This window comes from Saccopteryx bilineata, chromosome 3 (assembly GCF_036850765.1).
Source record: "Saccopteryx bilineata isolate mSacBil1 chromosome 3, mSacBil1_pri_phased_curated, whole genome shotgun sequence".
Taxonomy (NCBI): Eukaryota; Metazoa; Chordata; class Mammalia; order Chiroptera; family Emballonuridae; genus Saccopteryx; species Saccopteryx bilineata.
The window spans coordinates 68348963-68374469 of record NC_089492.1 but is presented as its reverse complement, the minus strand read 5'-3'; positions in this window follow the sequence as shown (position 1 = coordinate 68374469).

The following is a 25507-nucleotide window of genomic DNA, read 5'->3' as shown; positions in this document are numbered from 1 at the left end:
TCTTTCAAATTAGTGCTTCAGGTTTCTTCAGATAAATTCCTAGAAGTGGAATTTCTGGGTCATAAGACAGTTACATTTTTAATTTTTTGAGGTAATTCAATACTGCTTTCCACAGTGGCTGCACCAGTCTGCATCTCCACAACAGTGTGCAAGGGTTCCCTTTTCTCCACATCCTCACCAACGTTTGCTGTTGGGGTTCCAACAGAGCAAGCACTTTTGTACTAGAATTTTCATCTTAAAAAAACTATTAGGAATTGGGAACAATGAGAAGTACATGTTTATTTAATGTTTAATTAGGCCTAAGAATAAGAATTTTTAAGTTCATATTCCTTAATGAATAACAATTCTCAAGCATGTTTCCCCTAAGAGGAAATCTTGACCTATTATCAAAGATCTGGAAAATTAAAGTGAACTGGAGACTTATGACATTTAAAGTTTCACTGTACAATGAAAACCATCTGAAAAGAACTAGACCCAAGGTTACCATAGCCAACAAATAGCTGTATGGTAGATGCCAATTTTGCTTTCCAGTCACAATATAATAGAGCATTAAAGATCTATCATAGTTTATTTCTCTTGTTGAGATCTAAACTGAATTTAGAATTTAGTGACTAACCGAGTGGTTCTCAAACTTTTTGAAGTCGAGGAGCATTTAAAATCTGACAAATAATTGTAGGTGTACTATATACAAATTTTGAGAAATATGTTATAATAATTAAGTCAAACATTAAAGAAAAAATATAAAGTCAAGCATTTCTTTATGGTAAACAAAATAAATACGACAAAATTAAATTTATTCTGACATTAAAACCCATTTTACGTTACATTTTTTGAGTTATGCTTTTTAGAATTCGTAGAAAGAGAGGTTAAAAAATAAAAAAACAACAAAAAAGTTATCTTTTTATATATAGAGATACATTCTTAGTAAAATTTAATAAATTCAGTAGGTCCCTGCACAAATGTGTTAAGTTTTTTCATTCTTGTGTTTATGAGAAACATGAGCCTGATCTGTCCTAGCAACTTCTTCAATGTTTGGGCATATATTGAAAGGCAAACTCATTTTCTTGTCAATACATTAAAGAATTCCTCTTTTTACTCTTGTGTTGAGTGCAGGAAACCCCCCCACCCATACATATCATCTTAACTTTACACCAAACAAAGGATAGAAGAAACTTGCCTCCAGTTTTTCTGGAGAACATGGGGGGTAGTGTAAACAATCCAGCACCACAGCTTAACAGCCTTTTGCAACCTAATCATGCAAGTGAGGTGAGGGGTTAGGCAGACTGTCAGCTTACAGCCAATTCCCCACATCTCTGTCCCCCCAAAATCTAAACTCCAAAAACCCTGTTGGTTTTTTGGTCCCCAACAGGCAGATATTTCTTTGGAATACCATAGGGCACACCTGGAAATCTTCTAGGGCAGTGGTCCCCAACCCCCGGGCCGAGGACTGGTACTGGTCCGTGGGCCATTTGGTACCGGTCCACAGTGAAAGAATAAATAACTTATTCTATTTTATTTATATTTAAGTCTGAACGATATTTTATTTTTTAAAAATGACCAGATTCCCTTTGTTACATCTGTCTAAGACTCACTCTTGATGCTTGTCTTGGTCATGTGATACATTAATCCATCCCACTCTAAAGGCTGGTCCGTGAAAATATTTTCTGACATTAAACCAGTCCATGACCCAAAAAAGGTTGGGGACCACTGTTCTAGGGCACACCAGTGTGCCCTGGCACACACTTTGAGAACCACTGGACTAACCAATGTAAAGAGAAGAGGGAGGAGTTGGCCTTTTATCAGAGGCTTCAGCCAACACCACTTTTTCTCTATGATTGGTCAAGCTACCCACTCACTACAGATTCTGCAGGAAAGCTAACACATGTGACAGATTGCCTCATACTAACGTTTTTTAAAAGTTTGGGGTGACTAATGACCACGAAGAACCAAAGAAGTGTACCTCTGAAAAAAAGATTTTTCCTGATAAAATGAAGACCAATCCAGAAAAACATGTTGCTATAAATTAGAGGTTTCCAAATACTATATGTTAAGTTGCAGCAATTCAGGGTACAAATATATGATCCTATTTTGTGCATGATCATATGCTGCTCACAAAAATTAGGGGATACTTTATTGCTTCATATTTATTTTTAAATATCCCCTAGTTTTTGTGAGCAGTATATTAATACTGTGATATCTTTGATACTTAAATGTTTTGAGTAAAATGCATCTCTACCAAAAGACTACTAGTCAATTAGTTTTCCCAGATTTTTTTTCCCATGATTCTGTAAGATTTTCATCCATTGAGTATCAATTTCTTCCTCTTAAGGTGAGACTAACATCTGTTCTCTTGGCATATGATGCAACCTATGCTTTTGATATTTTCCCAACGACTGAAGAAAATTTTTTACTAAAAGAAGCTCTCTGGACCTGTGGTGGCGCAGTGGATAAAGCATCGACCTGGAATGCTGAGGTCACTGGTTCGAAACCCCAGGCTTGCCCGGTCAAGGCACATATGGGAGTTGATGCTTTCTATCCCCCCTCCCCCGTCTTTCTCTCTCTTTCTCTCCTCCCACCCCTCTAAAATGAATAAGTAAAAAAAAAATTTTTTTTTAAAGAAGCTCTCTGGTTTTATACCACAGAAATCTTTCCAGGCTACTGTGTGGAAATAAATTAATCCTGCTTCTTTCCCCTGCTTTAGTTTTTAAAAACTTGAAAACATATCTATCACAAAATGGCATGGGTTGTTTTATTTTGTTTTGTTTTTAGGAAAATGGTGTACCTTTAAGATTCTGTATCTAAATCTAAAACTTTAAGAAATATCATTGATCATCCATTATCTCAAAGTGAAAATGTGGTCTTGAACCACTTGTATCACTCTCAACTGGGATACAAATGCAAATTTCTGGTTCCTGCACAGATTGACTGAATCAGAATTTCTGCAAGAGACTAAGGAATGTAATTTTTTCATTGGTTCTTTTTTTATTATTGTTCTTTTGAGAGAGAGAGAGGGAGACAGAGAGAAGAGGGGGAGGAACAGGAAGCATCAACTCCCATAAGTGCCTTGACCAGGCAAGCCAGGGATTTTGAACCAGTGATTCAGCATTCCAGGTTGACACTTTATCCACTGTGATACAATAGGTCAGGCTCCATTGGTTCTTTTCCTATGTCTATTAATTTAGTATTGTGTTGTTGGTTTTTATTTTATCAAAGGTCATAATGAGGTACACACAATGAAATCTCTACCTTTTTTTATGCTACTGAGGACAGTTCTATTGTATTATTCAATATTCTTCAGTATCTGAAATCTCAGATTTCAGAGCTAGAAGAAAACTTTTTCTGTCCTGTGAACTGGTATGTTCCCTTTGTTAGACTAGTGCTTGTTAAATTTGACTAATTCTTAAAATCACCTGGGAAACTTAAAACATACACAGCTCCCCAGACCCCATGCATGACCCATTCATCAGAAACTCCAGGTTAGGGAGAGCCATGTGAGTGATAATGAACCATGTTTCAAAAACCCTATGTGGTACAGTATCTAGTTAATTCCTCTTGTTCACTTTTTGTCTTGGCTTCCTGGAAGCTAGTCTTATAAGAGTTTTTCTTGGGATTCAGTTCTTTAATATAACTATCCCCCTTTTCTTTTCCCCATTTTATTACTTGTCTCATTTAATATGTTTTTTAATGAATTTCAGCTTTAGAAGAAATAACTTAACAATAATACTATCCTTTGGACTATCAAATTTCATGCAATAGCATTTAAGCCTAAAATAAATCAATTAGATCACACAGTGAAAGGATGAATACTCTGAGTACTAAAAGTTTCATCATTCAGATTTTATGGAGGCTTCCTGGGAAATTATTGTTTGAAAAACACTCTGGAAATCATTACTATGAAATGCTATATACATACTTAAGCTCCTGGTCCCACTTTAGTCCCTTCCCTATGGGCACCCCCAAGACTGAACACATCACTCTTCATTCTTGTTACTTACCACCTCAAAGATCTAATCCATGTTAGTGGTGTTAACCATTACCACCATGCTGAATAATTTCCAGATGTGTGCTTGACTTTGAATCATTCACCAAAACCTCAGGCCTAAATCTTTTGCTATCTGCAGGAACTCTTCATTTGGCTGTCTCCCCAAAGTCCAGATAGCAATGTGACGAAACTCAAGACATTTAAAGCCGAACTCTTCTGCTTATTCCACAACTTTATATTCCTAATAACCACCCTTCCCAGCTCACCATTTGGTTAAATAGCATCATCATTCTCCTATATTCTAAGCTGCATTAGTCCTTGTTTACTCCTATTTCTTTTAATTCCTCACTCTACTTAGCAGGGCAATATTTATACTATAACTTTTTTTTTTTTTTAAGTGAGAGATGGGGAGGGGAGACAGAGGCACAGAAAGGGAGAGAGATGAGAATAATCAACTCATAGTTGTGGCACCTTAGTTGTTCATTGCTTTCTTGTACATGCCTTGACCAGGAGGCTCCAGCTGAGCCAGTGACCACTTGGTCAAGCCAGCGACCTTGGGTTTCAAGCCAGCAACCATGGAGTCATATCTATGATCCCATGCTCAAGCTGAAGACCCTGTGCTCAAGCTGGTGAGCCATGCTCAAGTCAATGACCTCGGGGTTTTGAACCTGGGTCCCTAGTATCCCAGGGCAATACTCTATCCACTATGCCATCACCTGGTCAAGCTATTTATACTATAATTTGAGGATGTAGATCTAATTTGAAGACCAAAGAAAATGCTGCTGGGTATGAGTGATGCTCAGAAGGAGTGATAAGTAGCCTAGGAAATACAAATGGCTTGCTCCACAGGGACACAGGCTATCATTTGCCTTAGACAGTCTCAGGGACTTATTCCTTTCTCTTTTCCTGCCTGGCCTGGTGCTCATTCCTCAAACTACTACTAATTGATTTCTGTGTACATGGCCTATTCCTATTGTTATAGTGGTGATGTTACTAACAGTTTAGGTATAATATTCCTCATCTATGGGAAAGAAGTGATAATAATTCAGTGAGTTGCTATAAGTATTAAATGTTCATAGTGTTTAGTACAGCCCTTGGCACCCAGTAAAATACTAGTTGCTTTTATTTTGTCGTTGTCATTAACAATATATTCACATATTCCCCTATGATTATTTCACTTTGACTTATACCATTTAAGTTCCACAAAATATCATATTTATTATTTAGTAAAATCTTATCATAACTTTATAAGATAAAATTCACATTCTTCACCTTGGGAGTTAATTTTGTGTGTGTGTGTGTGTGTATTTTTCTTAACTGAAAAGCAGGGAAGCAGGGAGACAGACTCCTGCATGCACCTCACTGGGATCCACCCAGCAAGCCCACTAGGGGGCGATGCTCTGCCCATCTGGGGCATTGCTCCATTGCAACCGAAGTCATTCTAATGCCTGAGGCGAGGCCACAGAGCCATCCTCAGTGCCTAGGCCAGCTTTGCTCCAGTGGAGCGTTGGCTGCAGGAAGGAAAGAGAGAAATAGAGAGAAAGGAGAGGGGGAAGAGTGGAGAAGCAGATGGGAGCTCCTCCTGTGTATCCTGACCAGGAATTGAACCTGGGACTTCCACATTCTGGGCCAACGCTCTACCACTGAGCCAACTGGCCAGGGCCCTAAACAAATAATTTTACAGAGCTTCTGTTTCCCTGAAATAGGGCTAACATTATGTTCCAGGTAAATATGAGGTTAAAATGAATAATATATACCAACAGTGCTTGGGGGAAAGAATTCTCCATATTTTAGTTGTTTTCATTTGTGCTGTCAGTTTTGTCTTGGGCTGGTGCATTCAAGAAAAGAGCTCCAAAGAATCTTTGGCCACCACCCCAAGACCTTGGTTCTCTTGGTTCTACTAGGCACTGAGCCATACACCATTTTTTGATGGCTATGAGATATCAACTCACTCCAACCAGTCACAAATTCCCTAAGGTATAAGACCTTCTAATTATAGAAGCAGCTGACGAGAACATTTTGCACAGAATGATGCAGAAAGAGAATGATTCATTCTCCTCAGGTGAGAGTGATGCAAGGGGTGGCCTTCCTGGCAGAAGGCAGATGTAAGTACCCAGTTGCCTTAGGAAGCATCCCCAAATACGCTGCTGTGTCCAACATGTGCCAACCTCCCCAGGAACTGCTGACCTACCTCATGTTAGGACCCTCTTAAAAGCACAACAAATTCAAACTAAGACCCCCCCCCTCCTCCATCTGTGTCTACTGAGATTATTTCAAATATCCACCCTACCATACATCATAGTCCTTGGCCATTGCCTCAAATATAAGTCACTCCACCCTTCTATTCTCATTCATCTGTGTTCATGCTGCTGATGATTTTCCTCTCCTGATCCAACCACACCTTGCTATTCCTCTACCCCTAGAACCTTTCCACCAGGTGGTTCATGTTATTCTTTGCCCAACACCCTGTCCTCCACACCTTTTATATATATATATATATATATATATATATATATATATATATATATATATATATATATATTCAGAGACAGAGAGAGAGTCAGAGAGAGGGATAGACAAGGACAGACAGAAATAGAGACAGATGAGAAGCATCAATCATTAGTTTTTCATTGCGGCTCTTTCACTTACTTAGTTGTTCATTGATTGTTTTCTCATATGTGCCTTGACTGTGGGCCTTCAGCAGACTGAGTAACCCCTTGCTTGAGCCAGCGACCTTGGGTCCAAGCTGGTGAGCTTTGCTCAAACCAGATGAGCCCGCACTCAAGTTGGCGACCTCGGGGTCTCGAACCTGGGTCCTCCGCATCCCAGTCCAACGCTCTATTCACTGCACCACCGCCTGGTCAGGCACACACCTTTTGCTAATAGACTCACCCCACTAGGTGAAAGCATGTGACTACGGTGGGCCACAAAAGTTGACCCAGAAATGATCTCAAGCAACCAAACCAACCTAGTGTAAGTCTTTCCTTCAGATTGTTTTATAGAACTTCAAGTGGCCATATTTTCTTCCATGTAAGTACCACCCATTTACAACATGGAAAAAGGAAGCCAAATAGAAAAGAAAGCAAAAGCCTGACCTGTGGTGGCGCTGTGGATAAAGTGTCGACCTGGAAATGCTGAGGTCGCCGGTTCGAAACCCTGGGCTTGCCTGGTCAAGGCACATATGAGAGTTGATGCTTCCAGCTCCTCCCCACCTTCTATCTCTGTCTCTCTCCTCTCTCTCTCTCTCTCCCTTTCTCTCTCCTCTCTAAAATGAATAAAAAATTTTTTTTAAAAAGAAAAGAAAGCAAAAAAGGATATATGAAGAAGTATAGTCTTCCAATTCTGTAAGCAGCCAGAAGTGATCTCTGAAAATGGTTTGCTATTCACTCGACCTAGAAAACCCCACAAAAGCATGCAAATCAAGAAATTCAAATGTTCATGTTCACTTTAAGGACAGTCAAGAAACTGCTCAGGCCATCAAGGGTATGCATATCCAAAAAATCACCAAATATCCGAAGGATGTCACTTTGCAGAAGCAATGTGTGCCATCTCGTTGTTTCAATGGTGGAGTTCGTAGGTGTGCCCAGGCCAAACAGTGGGGCTGGATACAGGGTCGCTGGCCCCCAAAGAGGTGCTGAATTTTTGGTGCACTAGCTTAAAAATGCACAGAGTAATGCTGAACTGAAGGGTGTAGATGTAGATTCTCTGGTCACTGAGCACATCCGGTGAACAAAGCTCCCAAGATGCGGCACAGAGCTCACAGAGCTTGTGGGCAGAGTAACCCTTACAGGAGCGCTCCCTGCCACAGTGAGAGGATCTTACTGAAGAAGAGCAGGTTGTTCCTAAACCAGAAGAAGAGGTTGCTCATGAAAAAAAGCCCAGAGGAAACTGAAGAAACAAAAACTTATGGGCTAGAAATAAATTCAACATCAAACAAATGCTAGTAAAAGTAAAAGCAGAGCCTGACCAGGTGGTGGGGCAGTGGATAGAGCATCGGACTGGGATGCGGAGGACCCAGGTTCGAGACCCCGAGGTCGCCAGCTTGAGTGCGAGCTCATCTGGTTTGAGGAAAGCTCACCAGCTTGGACCCAAGGTTACTGGCTTGAGTAAGGGGTTACTCGGTCTGCTGAAGGCCCACGGTCAAGGCACATATGAGAAAGCAATCAATGAACAACTAGCATACCACAACAAAAAACTGATGATTGATCATCTCTCTCCGTTCCTGTCTGTCTGTCCCTATCTATCCCTCTCTCTGGTTCTACTTCCTACTATCCACAATGTGCCCCAGTTCCCAAAACATTTTTTTAATGTTTATTTTATTGACTTTAGAGAGAGAAAGGTATGGGGGGGACATCAATCTGTTCCTTCATGCACCCTGACTGGGATCAAACCCGCAACATCTGCATTTCAGGACTATACTCTAACCACTGAGCTACCTGTCCAGAGCTCAAAACTTTTCTTTTGAATCTGTTACCTTTTGGTCCAATATATTCTCTTTCAGTCCCTTGCATCTAGAAGAGTTATAACTCATATAACCCATTCAATTGTGTATAAACCACCCTACATCCTCCACTGCACCAAACACTCCCTTGACCAGTGGTCTTCTATTATAGCCTACTCCCCTCAAACCACCAATTCCCTTCAGCCCTTTTGTGTGGGCTGACAGCGCTTTCCCTCTCCAAACCATTACAGTGTCACACTACCCCTGTAAACCCCGCTCTCACGGCCATCTTTCCCTCCACCCTCACTGCTGTCACTCCCACACATCCACACAAAGCAGGAATCCAGCTAAGAGTCCTTCATCCTGATCTCATCACCCGCAGAGGAACCTCCATGACTGCCTTGCCGCTACTGACCTCCTCCCCCCTCCTTCCAGGGTGAAAAGAGGTGCCCTCCTATTAAAGTTAATCCCTACCTGTGTTCAGGACAATCCCAAACCTTGGAGCCCATCAGTTTCCCACCTCACCCCATCTCCCAGTGTCTCCACGTCTCCCTCTCTCCCTCCTTCCCATCCTCTAAACATGCTGAGCTGTCACAACATTCAACAGCAAACACAAAGCCTACCTTAACTCCCATATTCCTCTTTACATAACCTGCTCTCTCCTCCCCTTCACAGCTAACCATGCTGAAAGCATTTCCATGTCCTGCTTCCATTTCTTCATTTTGCATTTACCCCTTTCTGAAATCGATCTCTCTTCAATCAAAGAATCATTAACTCGGATCCTTAATGTGCTAAATAACGTGAGATTAAATACAGTGAAATGACAGAAACCCCATCTTGGGTTCCTTAAACTTCTAGAGGTCAGATCATGATCCTGCCCCTAGCGGTTCACAGACTGGTCTGGGTGGATCACAGACTTCATAACCAACAGCAGCCAGCCCTCCTTCAACTGCCAGAGCCTCCTCTGAGTGTGATGTGTCATCTTCTGCCGGTCTGACCTACTGGTAATAACACTGCGTTATAAACTTGGTTTATAGTTTCCATAGCAGTAAAATTTATACTTAAGAAAATTATATCATTTCCAACTACTGTATTAGTAGAGTGATTTTGCTTCCTCATAGACATATAATTTCCTCTTCACAATAAGAAGGCAATTTTATAGTTTTAAAGCTTACTGTAAATGATACAACAATATCATATAAACAGATAAGTGAACTGGTTTTTGTTTTTTTGTAGCCCTGGCGGGTAGCTTGTTTGATTAGCAGGGGTCCCCAAACTTTTTACACAGGGGGCTAGTTCACTGTCTTTCAAACCATTGGAGGGCCGGACTATAAAAAAACTATGAACACATCCCTATGCACACTGCATATTTCTTATTTTAAAGTAAAAAAAACCAAAATGGGAACAAATACAATATTTAAAATAAAGAACAAGTAAATTTAAATCAACAAACTGACCAGTATTTCAATGGGAACTATGGGCCTGCTTTTGGCTAATGAGATGGTCAATGTGCTCCTCTCACTGACCACCAATGAAAGAGGTGCCCCTTCCGGAAGTCCGGGGCAGGTGCAGATAAATGGCCTCAGGGGGCCGCATGTGGCCCGCGGGCCGTAGTTTGGGGACCCGTGGGTTAGAGAGTCATCCCAATATGCCAAGGTTGCAGGTTGGTTCCCAAATCAGAGCTCAAACAAGAATCAACCAATAAATACATAAATAAGTAAAACAACAAATCTATGTCTCTCTCTCTAAAATTAATAAGTATATAAGTAAATAATGTTTTTTTAAAAATGGCTCCGTGTTTCTGTCGGGACAGGAGCCGTTCTACTGAATGGATTAGGTTAAGAGTCATTGCTCTCTGGAAGTACAAGGTCTTCCTGGTGAGTGCAGCTCCTGGAGGATTATTTCCATGAAACTAGAATAGGTTTGGAAGACAGATTACTAGCCCTATCGGCAAATTACTTAAACTCTCTGAGCCTCAGTTTTTCCATTTTTTTAAGTTAAAATAATAACACCTATTTCACAGGGTTTCTGTGAAAACTGGTAAAAACCTATGTGAAAAATATCTAGCCTGACCAGGCAGTGGTGCAGTGGATAGAGAGCATCGATCTGGGACATTGAGGACCCAGGTTCAAAACTTGCAGTCACTGGCTTGAGCGCAGGTTCATCCAGCTTGAGTGTGGGGTCACCAGCTTGAGCGTGGGATTACAAACATGACCCCATGGTTGCTGGCTTGAGCTAGGGGTCACTGGTTCAGCTGAAGTCCCCCTGTCAAGGCACATATGAGAAAGCAATCAATGAACAATGAAAAGTGCAGCAAGGAATTGATGCTTCTTATCTCTCTCCCTTCCTGACTATCCCTTCCCTTTCTCTGTCTCTCTCGCTTAAAAAAAAAAAATCTGGAACATAGTAGGCAGGCAAGAAAAATGCTTCTTATTTTTTATCCTTTTGTCCCTTCGGAGACAAAAGCCCCTAAGAGAGGTTGGAATCCAATAGTCCCATTTCAGTTCTTCCACAGGCATTTTCTTGCACATATTTTCATATCATCTCAGAACTGGTTATTCATTCTTATATATGTCTTGTGTGGCCAATCAGAGATAACATTTTGAGGCCAAAGACTTTCTGGGTTGTTGTTTTTTTTAATAATTCTCATAATTATATCTACCCCATGCCACAGATTTTTCTACAGTCCCAATGTCAAACAATCTGCCATTTGTCCTTTTTAAAATCTTTTTTTTTTTTTCTGAAGCTGGAAACAGGGAGGCAGTCAGACAGACTCCCGCATGCGCCTGACCGGGATCCACCTGGCATGCCCACCAGGGGGCGATGCTCTGCCCATCTGGGGCATTGCTCTGTTGCAACCAGAGCCACTCTAGCGCCTGAGGCAGAGGCCAAGGAGCTGTCCCCAGCACCCGGGCCATCTTTGCTCCAATGGAGCCTTGGCTGCAGGAGGGGAAGAGACAGACAGAGAGGAAGGAGAAGGGGAGGGGTGGAGAAGCAGATGGGTGCCTCTCCTGTGTGCCCTGGCCGGGAATCAAACCCGAGACTTCCTCACGCCAGGCCGACGCTCTACCACTGAGCCAACCGGCAAGGGCCTAAAATCTTTAAAAGTATCCAGAGAGGCCCTGGCCGGTTGGCTCAGCGGTAGAGCGTTGGCCTGGCATACGGGGGACCCAGGTTCGATTCCCAGCCAGGGCACACAGGAGAAGCGCCCATCTGCTTCTCCACCCCCCCCCCCCTCCTTCATCTCTGTCTCTCTCTTCCCCTCCCGCAGCCAAGGCTCCATTGGAGCAAAGATGGCCCGGGCGCTGGGGATGGCTCCTTGGCCTCTGCCCCAGGCGCTAGAGTGGCTCTGGTCACGGCAGAGCGACGCCCCCTGGTGGGCAGAGTGTCCCCCATGGTGGGCATGCCGGGTGGATCCCGGTCGGGTGCATGCGGGAGTCTGTCTGACTGTCTCTCCCCGTTTCCAGCTTCAGAAAAATACAAAAAAAAAAGTATCCAGAGAATCCCAGCATTTCAGATCCCAAGCAACATTTGCCAAAACTTCCCCAAACTGTGGTTTCTATACATGTGAAAGCCAGCACCATGCTGGACACACCAGGGCCTCCGGGCTGGGCACACCAATCAGCTTAAGACAGGTATCCAGACGTCCATGGGCGTGGCCAGACCACTCCCCCCACTGCAATGACCACTCAGATTTAATGGCAGTCAGGCATCCCTATGAGCTTCTTTAGAAGGCAGTCCTCAAAAAGAAGATAAAATTAGGCCCTGGCCAGTTGGCTCAGTGGTAGAGCGTCGGCCTGGCGTGCCGGAGTCCCAGGTTCAATTCCCAGCCAAGGCACACAGGAGAAGCGCCTATCTGCTTCTCCATCCCTCTCCCTACCCTTCCTCTCTGTCTCTCTCTTCCCCTCCTGCAACCAAGGCTCCATTAGAGCAGGGTTTGCCCTGGCACTGAGGATGGCTCTGTGGCCTCTGCCTCAGGCGCTAGAATGGCTCTGATTGCGGCAGAGCGACACCCCAGATGGGCAGAGCATCACCCCCTGGTGGGCGTGCCGGGTGGATCCCTGTCGGGCACATGTGGGAGTCTGTCTGACTACCCCCCCCCCCCGTTTCCAACTTCAGAAAAATACAAAAAAAAAAAAAAAAAGCAGCTAAAATTAGAATTGATTTTCCACTTTCCACCAGAGTCAGATCCTTTCTGCCTTGGTCCTCTCCTGAGCAAACCTCCAGGGTCATCCATCAGCACCACATTCTTCCCCACATGGCTCTGTTCAGCCTGATATTTGACTTTAGCTATATATCCCCTCAATCTCCCAAACCCTTTCATGTATCCCCTAGCACCCTAGCTGTGTTGTGGCCAGACCCTCCCCACCATCTCTTTCTGAATGTTTCCTTCACTCTCTTGAGCAGAAACCTGGCTGCAGCTTAACTGAACTGAAACCTGCCTTCCTTAGTGCCTTCTCAAGAGGCAGCTGTTTTTCTCCCTCCCACACACCACACACCACAGAGCCTAGGGGAGGAGAGGGTGCTTTGCATGACCCTCTTTGCTGCTCACAACACTTATCTTCCCTCACTCAAAAAGCACAGCATTTCTGGGAGCCCATGCCCTCCAACTACAGCACCCACTATCCCCTGTGTAAGTCATCCACCAACCTCTCCAATCTTCATTCAAACCAGATGTTGGCCCCTGGTCACTCACCAGCTCCCCTTCCATCCTGCTCCTTAGGTCATGCTTGGTGACTAGCATCCAAGTGTGTGTGGAGCACCCTAGCCACTTGCTATCTTGACAACCCACTTCCAATGTGCTCATCCTCAGGCCACTTTGGCCACCTGCTGCCTTCATCATGCCCTACCCGTCTTACTGCCAGTGACCTCTGAACCCCTCCCAGCATCCCACTTTCACAACTTCTTCCTCAGTCAACTACCCTCCTCCACAACCTTCAACTCCATGGCACCTCCAGGGGTCCTACCACTAGTTCTCTGTCCTCTGTATAGGCCGAGGATTGGCAAGGAACAGAGAGCATGCTCAGAGGGTTTAACTAGAGAGAGTTTAATGAAAGGTCCATTCACAGAGGAGTGGGCAGGTTGAGGGAGCCAGCCAGAGAAAGGAAAACTCCCGGGGAGGTGGACTGTGGGAAGCCACTAAGTGCCTGAGGAGGCAACAGAGGGACCGAGATACTGAGCCCAGTAGAGCTGGAACAGTGGGCGAAAGACTCCAACCAGGGCTCACAGGAGAACACAGCTACTGCCTGACCCATAGTGAGGCAAGGAGCCCTGACTCTACTCTGATGTTTGGCCAGTGTCTGCATTGGCCAAACTCGCCTAGAAGTCAGAGGGCAAGGGAGCCTCAGTGATGTGGTCTGGAGAGGGTTGGCTCTCACAGCAGAAAAGAGTGGATTGTAGGATGGAGGATGACAGAGGACACAGAGCATAACCACCCCCTCAGCCCTCACCTCATTCCCCTGCCCTAGTCTACATCCATCTATCCTCAACGTCCTTTCTCCTCTGTCATACTGGCCTGGCAAAACTAAACTCTGCCTTCTCCGTACCTGTGTCCAAACAGGAGAATGTGACCGGAGACAGAGATGTGACTCTATTCACTAGTCTCACTGTCCACATCCCAAGTAGGTTCAGCTCCTTGATGATATTCCCCTAATCCATTCACCCTCTTACAACTTAGCCCCATTCTCTTCTCCACTCCATTATGCTATCTCCATCCTTGATGATTTCATTTCCTATTTTACTGAAATAGAAGCAATCAGAAGACATTTTTCTTGTCATTATCAACCTATCCATGAAATCAGCTTTCCCTCTGGTGACCGTGGGTACACTATCCTTGTTACTGTGGATGCTCCACTGTGTACTACATGCTATCACCTCTTACCTACCTAAGGGCTTTGCTTCTGCAAGTATCTCCTGTAGAAGCAATTCCTCTCTCTAATGGCTTATTTCCTCTGCATGCAAATATGTCATAATAGATCATCTCTAGAAAGAAAACAAAAACCTTCCCTAGACCCCTTTCCAGCTACCTACATATCTTTCTGCCTCCTCTAAAAGTAAAACACCCTCAAATGAATTGCTTATACCCACGCCTCCAACTTGCCACTTCCCATTCACTCTTGAACCCACTTCAATCAACCATTGATTTCTATCATTCCAAAGAAAATAAATACTCTTCAAAGTCACTAATGACCTTAGTAATAACTCAGAGTCCTAGCTCAGCAAATTTCACATTCAAAATGGGTAATTTGGGTAATTTTTCATAAAAGGACTCTTCAAAAGGATGGGCACAGTGTGAGGAAACCACAAGGGATAGTGCAGTACTTGAGACTGTAGACAATGGAGCGTTTTGAGGGGCAGGAGCATGGAGTGGTTACCAAAGCTCAAGAGAGAGATGTGAGGACAGGGCACAGTGCCTCCTGAGAGAGGCTGTGACCTTCTGTGGAAGATGGCAAGTACGCAGGGTGGGAGTGTGTAGTCCCTGACTGAGCACATCAGTGTACAGGGACCCACCCTTTCTGCCCAGTGTGCTGGAGATCCCCACTGGGCTGGCTAAAACTTTCTCGGACTGTGCCTCAGTCTGAGGCTCTTCCTGCCCAGCTCACCCTCATTTCTTTCACAGGTATCAGACCTGTACTTTAGTGAAGACTTCCCTACTGATTCCTTTCCCCTTTATATTTCACAAATGTTACTACCAGTAAGTTTCTTATGATTCTAAGTCTGTCTTGGCATCTTTTTCCTGCAAAACTCAATTACTAACCACATATCCTCTGTCTTGCCCAATACAAATGGTTATCTCAGGTCCTATGGCCGACCAGAGTATAGTAGGTTTATGTGACTGAAAGACCAGTGGGGGTATTTTCTCATAAAAGAGTGAAAAATAGAGTGACATCAGAGAAATGGCACAATGAGGGGTGCTCCCAGTCTCTCCCCTTGAAATTTCAACAAATTTAACAACTAAACACAGAAAAATCTCAGGAGCACCTGAAATATACATACACCGGACAAAGGTATGATTGGGCAAAAAGGTGGCTGAATATATAATCCACTCTGAAAAAAATAAGATGGAGAACAGGGTATTTCACTTTCCTCACTGATCTGAGGAAGGGGCGCTTTCATCTGGAGCCAAGCAAAGCAGAGGGTCTGAGGCAGAGGGAAAGGAGCTGAGGTAGGGTGGATGATCAAGCAAAGGAGAGAATATACCAGCTCTGCCTGGGGTCGTGGAAGCAGGGCACACGCCCAGGTGGTGAGCTCCACCTAAGGTTACCAGTGTGGGGTGCCCTCATGAGCCAGTGCAGGCACCAGCAGCTTTGTGTATTCCTGGCTCTGCAATCACTGGCGGTGTGCAAGTGGTTCCACCTGGCACCACTGGCATGGGCGTGCATGCACAGGCTGGAGGGCTTAGCCCAAGATTATCAGCAATATGCATCTGCATGGGCTGTTGCCAGCGTCTTTGTGCATTCCCAGCTCCACAATCACCATGTGGATACGCACTTAGGCTGAGATCCTTGGGCCTGGGACACCCAGGCAGGATGCCTCCTCAGGGCCAATGCAGGCTTCTGAGTGCATTCCCGGCTCTGACTGAGACCATAAGCACTGTGCACCTGAGTGGGCAGGTGCAGGCCTCTGTGTGTATTGCTGGAGTCATGGGGGCTGGGTGTGCACGTGATTTGCTGTGGGCTACCAAAAAGTGCACGAGGGAGAAGCCTGAGGAGATTAGACTCATGGCTCGCTGAGGCATGCTAGACATACCTGGGGGCCCTTAAAAAGGTGCTTGATCTGCAATGGGCTCCCAGCCCCCAGATCACTGAGATGTGCTAGACCTGTCTGCAGGCCCTTAGAAAGGCACTAGATCTGCAATGGCTCTCAGCCCTGCCTGCTTTCACTGGCAGCTCTGGTTGGCACAGTCTTACCCAGAACTGTGCTTTGAACAGTACTGGAGGAAGTACCTGCTGCTATTAGAGCCTCCTGCTCTGCAAACAGTGGCTGGGGCAAACCTCACAGCTAAGTGCCCAGGCTGCTAGCTCAAGTGGGAGAGACTTGGGGAGAGGCACCTGGAAAACTGAGACTCCCATTGTCAGATCCTCCAAGCCCTAACAAGCCCCACCTACCAACCAGACTGAGGCCCAGCCTACATCATTGCCACAGCGACAAACCAGCAAACCTCTGCCCAACAGCCCCAGAAGGGAAAAACCTATAGTAAAGCACCACCTGCCAAAAAAAGGTAGAAGCTATCTCTCAAAACCAGGAAAATAATTACATTTTTATAACTGTTCTGTTTTTGTTTTTTTTTCATTTTGGTCATTTAATTTTCTTTCCTTTTTATTCTTTCCATTTCCTTTTGAACTTTATTATCCATAGTTGTTACATTTTTCATTCTTGTTTTTTATGAGGGTTTTATTTCAGAAACCATTAACCTTTTTTTTTTCTTTTTCTTTTTCTCATTCAATCATCATTGATAATCAAATTATTATATTTTGGATTCATATTTTTCTCTGTAGCATTTTGCATGTTGTTGGTTTTTGTTTTTTTTGTATTTTTTTTTTCTGAAGCTGGAAACAGGGAGAGACAGTCAGACAGACTCCCGCATGCGCCTGACCGGGATCCACCCGGCATGCCCACCAGGGGGCGATGCTCTGCCCCTCCGGGGCATTGCTCTGCCGCAACCAGAGCCACTCTAGCACCTAAGGCAGAGGCCAAGGAGCCATCCCCAGCGCCCGGGCCATCTTTGCTCCAGTGGAGCCTTGGCTGCGGGAGGGGAAGAGAGAGACAGAGAGGAAGGGGGGTGGAGAAGCAAATGGGCGCTTCTCCTATGTTCCCTGGCCGGGAATCGAACCCGGGTCCCCCGCATGCCAGGCCGACACTCTACCGCTGAGCCAACCGGCGAGGGCCAACATTTTGCATGTTTTTTACTTCATTTTTTTTATCTCTTTTGTCATTTTTCCCCAGTTCCTGCTTCTTGTTCTCTGTAGTTTTTATTCCACTTATCATTATAGAATTTTCATTTTTCACTGTATCCTTTCAATTTTATTTTATTTTTTAATTATCTCCTATTAGTGTTATTAACAATACCTCTCTCAAATGCCATTAAGAAAAAGGAAATCAAATATCATGCTTACAAAAGACAGAAATGTAGCTCAGATAGATGAAAAATCTCTAGAAAAATATTTCAATTATTTGGAAACCTTGGAGTTAAATGACAGAGAATTAAAATTTTAAGTCCTAAAAATACTCAAGGAAATTCAAGAAAACATGGAAAGGCAATTTAGAGAGCTCAAAAAACAATTTAATGAACAAAGAGAATACTTCACCAAGGAAATTGAAACTATAAAAAAGAACCAGAGTTGAAAAACTCAATACATGAACTGAAAAACAAGGTAACAAGCTTAGCTAATAGAACAGGCCAAATAGAGGAAAGAATTAGTGACATAGAAGACAAACAACTAGAGATACTACAGAGAGAATGGGAGAAAGACTCATGAATTTAAAAAAATGAGAAAGCCCTACAGGAATTGTCTGACTCCATCAGAAAGAGCAACATAAAAATAATGGGTATATCAGAAGGAGAAGAGAGAAAAAAAATGGAGAACATATTCAAACAAATAATCGATAAGAACTTCCCAAGCCTGTGGAAAGAATTAGAGCCTCAAATCCAAGAAGCAAACAGAACACTGAATTACCTTAACCCAAACAGACCTACTCCAAGGCATATCATAATGAAATTATCACAAGCCAATAACAAAGAAAAAAATCCTCAAGGCATCCAGGGAATAGAAGAATACAACATATAAAGGAAGGCCCATTAGGCTATCATCAGATTTCTCAGCAGAAACTGTACAAGCCAGAAGAGAGTGGACCCCAATATTTAAAGTACTGAAAGAGAGGAACTGCCAGCCAAGAATACTATATCCATCAAAGCTATCCTTCAAATATGAAGGGGAAATTAAAACATTCACAGATATAGAGAAGATAAGAGGATTTATCACCAGAAAACACCCCACTTAAGGAAATACTAAAGGGGGTTGTCCGATCAGATACAAAGAACAAAACAAAGCAAAATCACAAGTAAAAGCTCTAACAACATCACAATAAAAACAAGATAATCTGTGACAACAAAAACAAAAAAGGGAAGAGGACAAAGATTAACAATAGCAAAGGAGGATGGACTGCAGAAGCACTCATGAGATAATGTACTATAATGAATATGATATATATCCTTTTTATTAACTAATGGTAAACACCCCTAAAAAAACCACTACAGAAACACATGGCTTAAAAAAAAGAAACAGAGGAAAGAAGTATGGAATACAACCAAACAAAAACAAATGACAGAAAAACAAAAGAAAAGAACCAAACAAGAAACAGAGCCATCAGAAAGCAATATATAACATGGCAATAGGAAACCCTCAAGTGTCAATAACTACTTTAAATGTAAATGGATTGAACTCACCAATAAAAAGACACATAGTAGCAGAGTGAATCAAAAAAGAAAACCCAACTCTATGCTGCCTTCAAAAAACACATATAAGATACAAGGATAAAAACAAATTTAAAGTGAAAGATTGGAAAATGATTCTCCAAGCCAATAATATCCAAAGAAAAGGTGTAGCCATACTGATATCTAACAATGCTGACTACAAGACAGCAAAGGTAACCAGAGACAAAGATGGTCATTTCATAATGATAAAGGGGACGCTGAATCAAGAAGACATAACACTTCTTAATATATATGCACCAAACCAAGGAGCACCAAAGTATATAAGACGTCTACTAACTGATCTAAAAATAAAAACTGACAAAAATACAATCATACTTGGAGACTTCAATACACTGCTGATGGCTCTAGATCATTCATCCAAACAGAAAATCAATAAAGAAGTTTGGGCCTTAAACGAACCACTAAAACAATTAGATATTATAGACATCAATAGGACATTTCATCCCAAAACATCAGAGTACACATTTTCTCCATTGTACATGAAACATTCTCAAGAATTGACCATATGTAGGGCCACAAAACTAACATCAACAAATTCAGAAACGTTGAAATTATACCAAGCATATTCTCTGACCATAAAGCTTTGAAACTAGAATTCAACCACAAAAAATAAATAAACCCACAAAAATATGGAAATTAAACAATATACTCCTAAAAAATGAGTGGGTCAAAGAAGAAATAAAAGCAGAGATCAAAAGATATATACAGCCTGACCTGTGGTGGCACAGTGGATAAAGCGTCGACCTGGAAATGCTGAGGTCGCCGGTTCGAAACCCTGGGCTTGCCTGGTCAAGGCACATATGGGAGTTGATGCTTCCAGCTCCTCCCCCCTTCTCTCTCTCTGTCTCTCTCTCCTCTTTCTCCATCTCTGTCTCTCTAAAAATGAATAAATAAAATAAAAATAAAAATAAAAGATATATACAGACAGATGAAAATAACAATATGACAGATCAGAATCTCAGGAATGCAGCAAAAACAGTAATAAGAGGGAAGTTCATATCACTACAGGCTTATATGAACAAACAACAGAGAGCCCAAGTAAACAACTTAACATTACATTTTAAGGAACTAAAAATAGAAGAACAAATGCAACACAAAACCAGTAGAAGAAAAGAAATAATAAAAATCAGAGCAGAAATAAATGAAATAGAGAACAGAAAAACTATAGAAAAAATCAATAAAACAAGGAGCTGATTCTTAGAAAAGATCAACAAAATTGACAAACCTCTGACAAGACTCACTAAGGAAAAAAGAGACAGGACTCATATAAACAAAATACAAAATGAAAGAGGAGAAATCACCACAGATATCATAGATATACAAAGAATTATTGTAGAATACTATGAAAAATGATATGCCACCAAATTTAACAATCTAGAAGAAATGGATAAATTCCTAAAACAATACAATTCCTAGACTGAGTCACAAAGAAGTAGATAGCCTAAACAGACCCATAAGAAGGGAGAAAATAGAAACAACTATCAAAAACCTCCCCAAAATTCTATCAAGCATTCAAAGAAGATTTGGTTCCTATTCTACTCAAAGACTTCCAAAAAATTGAAGAAGCAATACTTCCAAACACATTTTATGAGGCCAACATAACCCTCATACCAAAACCTGGCAAGGACAACACAAAAAAAGAAAACTACAGACCAATATCTCTAATGAACAAAGATGCTAAAATCCTAAACAAAACTCTAGCAAATCAAATACAACAACACATTAAAAAAATAATTCATCATGATCAAGTGGGATTCATCCTGGAATCACAAGGATGGTTCAACATACGTAAAACAGTTAACGTAATACTCCATTATCAACAAAACAAAGAACAAAAACCATATGATCCTATCAATAGATGTAGAAAAGGCATGTGATAAAATACAGCATCATTTTAATTTTAAAACACTCAAAAAATGGGTATAAAAGGAAAATACCTCAACATAATAAAGGTCATTTATGACAAACCATCAGCTAACATCATATTAAATGGCAAAAAACTGAAAACTTTTCCTCTAAAATCAGGAACAAGACATGGGAGCCCACTCTCTCCACTCTTATTCAACGTAGTGCTGGAAGTTCTAGCCAGAGCAATCAGACAAGAGAAAAAAATAAAAGGCATTCATATTGGGAAAGAAGAAGTAAAGGTTTCATTTTTTGCAGATGATATGATCCTATACCTAGAAAACCCCAAAGACTCCACAAAAACACTATTAGAAACAATAAACCAATACATTAAGGTTTCAGAATATAAAATTAATATACAGAAGTCTATTGCCTTCTTATACGCCAACAATGAAACTTCAGAAAATGAACTCAAAAAAATAATCCCTTTTACGGTTGCAACAACAAAAAAAATACCTAGGAATAAGCATAACAAAGAATGTAAAGGACCTATATAATGAAAACTACAAAGCATTCTTAAAGAAAATAAAAAAAGATACAATGAAATGGAAAAATATTCCTTGTTCTTGGGATAGGAAGAATAAATATAGTTAAAATGACTATATTACCCAAAGCAATATACAAATTTAATGCAATTCCCATCAAAATTCCAATTTCATTTTTAAGGAAATGGAACAAAATATCATCAGGTTTATATGGAACTAAAAATCCAAATAACCAAAGTAATACTAAGGAAAAAGAACGAAGCTAGAGGCATTACAATACCTGACTTCAAATTATATTACAGAGCCACGATAATCAAAACAGCATGGTATTGGCAGAAAAATAGACACTCAGACCAATGCAACAGAATAGAGAACCCAGAAATAAAACCACATATATATAGTCAAATCATCTTTGATAAAGGAGCCAAAAACACACAATGGAGAAAAGAAAGCCTCTTCAACAAATGGTGCTAGAAAATTAGAGAGCCACGTGCAAAAGAATGAAACTCGACCACAGTTTGTCTCCTTGTACCAAAATTAATTCAAAATGGATCAAAGACCTAAATATAAGATATGAAACAGTAAATTACATAGAAGAAAACATAGATACTAAACTCATGGACCTTGGCCATAAAGAATACTTTATTAATATGACTCCAAAGGCAAGGGAAGTGAAGGCAAAGATAAATGAGTGGGACTACATCAGACTAAGAAACTTTTGCACAGCAAGAGAAACTGACAACAAAACAAACAGCCAACTAAATTGGAGATGATATTTTCAAACAACAGCACAGATAAGGGCCTAATATCCAAAATATACAAAGAACTCATAAAACTCAACCAAACAAGCAAACAATCCAATAAAAAAATAGGAAGAGGACATGAACAGACACTTCTCCCAGGAAGAAATACAAATGGCCAACAGATATATGGAAAGATGCTCATCTTCATTAGCTATTAGAGAAATGCAAATCAAAACTATAATGAGATACCACCTCACATCTGTTAGATTAGCTATTATCAACAAGACAGGTAATAACAAGTGTTGGAGAGGCTGTGGAGAAAAAGGAACCCTCATTCACTGTTGGTGGGAATGTAAAGTAGTACAACCATTATGGAAGAAAGTATGGTGGTTCTTCAAAAAATTAAAAATAGAACTACCATATGACGCAGCAATTCCTCTACTGGGCATATACCTCCAAAACTCAAAAAAACATTGTTACATAAAAACACATGCAGCCCCATGTTCATCGCAGCATTGTTCACGATGGCCAAGGCATGGAGACAGCCTGACGAGGCGTTGGCACAGTGGATAGAGTGTTGGACTGGGATGTGGAGGACCCAGGTTCGAGACCCCGAGGTCGCCAGCTTGAGTGCAGGCTCATCTGGTTTGAGCAAGGCTCACCAGCTTTAGCCCAAGGTCGCTGGCTCGAGCAAGGGGTCACTTGGTCTGCTGTAGCCTCCCCCCGCCCCCTGTCAAGGCACATATGAGAAATCAATCAATGAACAAGTAAGGAGCCGCAACGAAGAATTGATGTTTCTCATCTCTCTCCCTTCTTGTCTGTCTGTCCCTATCTGTCCCTCTCTCTGACTCTCTCTGTCTCTGAAAAAAAAAACAAAACAAGATTGGAAACAACCAAAAAGCCCTTTATTAAAGATTGGATAAGGAAGATGTGGCACATATATACTATAGAATACTACTCAGCCATAAGAAATAATGACATTGGATGATTTACAACAACATGGATGGACCTTGATAACATTATACTGAGTGAAATAAGTAAATCAGAAAAAACTAAGAACTCTATGATTCCATACATAGGTGGGATACAAAATTGAGACTCATGGACATAGATAAGAATGCAGTGGATATCGGGAGAGGAGAAGGGAGGAGAGGGAAGGGTTGGAGAGAGGGTAGGGGCATAAAGAAAACCAATAAAAGGTGACAGAGGACAATTTGACTTTGGGTAATGGGTATACAACATAATCAAATGTCAAAATGATCTGGAGATATTTTCTCTGAATCTATGTGCTCTAGTTGATCAATGTCACCCCGTTAAAATTAATTGTCTAAATAAAAATTTTAAAAAAGAAAAGAATAAAAAATAATTAAATTTTAAGCTATGAAAGAATCAATTTCAGTTTAAAAACTCAACTTTCTGGAACAATTGATTTCCAAGTGACCCAGAACTTCCATTGCACCCTTCACCCAGCAAGTCTTGAAAACACCCATCACATTGGTAATTACTTGCTTATTGTCTTTCTTCCATTCCAGGCATATGAGTTTCAAGAACAAAGACTAAGTCCTTCTTTGGGGGATAATAAAAATGTTCTAAAGTTAGATATGGTGATGGTTGCACTAGTTTGTAATACCCTAAAAACCATCAAATTGTACACCTGAAATAGGTGAACTGTATGATATAAATTATATCTCAATAAAGCCATTAAAACATACAATTAAATCATAAGATAATAACAGTAGTCGGTGAAGATTTCAAAGAGGTCACATGTGAATGAGACTTACAGGAACAGTAGGAGTGTCCTGGGGGAAAGGAGAAAACATTCCAGACAGAAGCAGCAGCAGCCGACACAAAGCCAGAGGAGAGCATGCTATAGGGCAGTGGTCCCCAACCCCCAGGCTGTGGACCGGTACCAGTCTGTGGGCCATTTGGTACCGGTCTGCAGAGAAAGAATAAATAACTTACATTATTTCCATTTTATTTATATTTAAGTCTTAACGATGTTTTATTTTTAAAAATGACCAGATTTCCTCTGTTACATCTAAGACTCACTCTTGACACTTGTCTTGTAAGTTCAACAATTATATTTAAAAATACCACAGTTTTTACGCCAGTCGCATAATTTTATTTTGTGCCTTTATCCGTCCCACTGTAAAGGCCGGTCCGTGAAAATATTTTCTGACATTAAACAGGTACATGGCCCAAAAAAGGTTGGGGACCACTGCTATAGGATGTGCAGTAATGCTGCTACTAGGAGACTGGGGCCTGGATAGGCAGGGGCCAAATCCTAACCGGCTGGTCATGTTAGCTGTCCTTTAAGAAAAAGGGAAACCACCCAAAATTTTTGGGCCTGTTTGAAGCATCATTCTAACGTAAAAATTGGAAGGCAATTTGGGGGTGAGTGAAACTAGTAATCTTTTGATCAGAAAGGAAGGAAATAATAATAGCTAATATTTATAGAGCCCTAATGCTCCACTGAGCACTTCCCTTGAATCACCTCATTTAATTGCCAAAGCAAGTGCTACAATGATCTCTATGTAGATGATATTCAGGTGGCTTGCTCCCTCACCTCCTTCAGGTCTTCAGGCAAATGCAGCTTCCAACACTGTCCCTCTTCCCCTTGCTTTATTTATCCCTGGGACCCTCATCTCAGTTAAACACGTTTTACTTTTTAAATCTTGTTTAAAAATTCTCTCCCCACCTCTAGAATCAAAGCCCTTAAGAATGGTTCATTTCTATTTTCATTTAGTTCTGTATCCCCAGTACCTAGATACCCAATATTATGAATAAAAGAATACATAAATGAATGAGGAAATCAAGTGTCAGAGTTTAAGTAACTTGTCGGTGATCACACAGGTAATAAGTGACAGAATTCTGATTCAAAAACCCACATTCTTAACCACTGAGTGATTCACCAGAGTTTCAATATTGTAGGCCAGAGGTAAGTCCCTTCCCGAGGCTGTGGCATTGGGAGTGGGGTGGGGGACAGAATTGCCTGGGTTTGATAATGGTTTGGATGTGGAAAGATGCTGGATCACTCCAGGATGACTTGGGTTTTAGAGTTAGCTAGTGGGTAAAGAGAGGTACAATTCATCAGGAGAAAGAATACAAGAGTCTTGGTTTGGGCAGAAAGATGAACGAGGAGGACATGTCTAATCTGAAAACCTTTTTTTACCATCTCCCTAAATTACTAAAGTGTTTTTAATAAGTATGAAGTAAGTAAACTCAAACAGATCCGGTGGTTGTCTTCAGTCTGAGGCCTAGTGGATGATGGGGATGGGTAGGTGGAACTGAATACGAATTTTTAAAAAACAAAAACTAGTTCAAGTCTACCAACAATAGGGGAAAGTACCCAGGAGTGTTTAAAACAACTGAAGTTAATTTGTAAGGTAGATGCTAAAACAGAATACACTATACCCTTGTGTGGTTACGCTCTAGTCCTATGTTCATATTATCTTA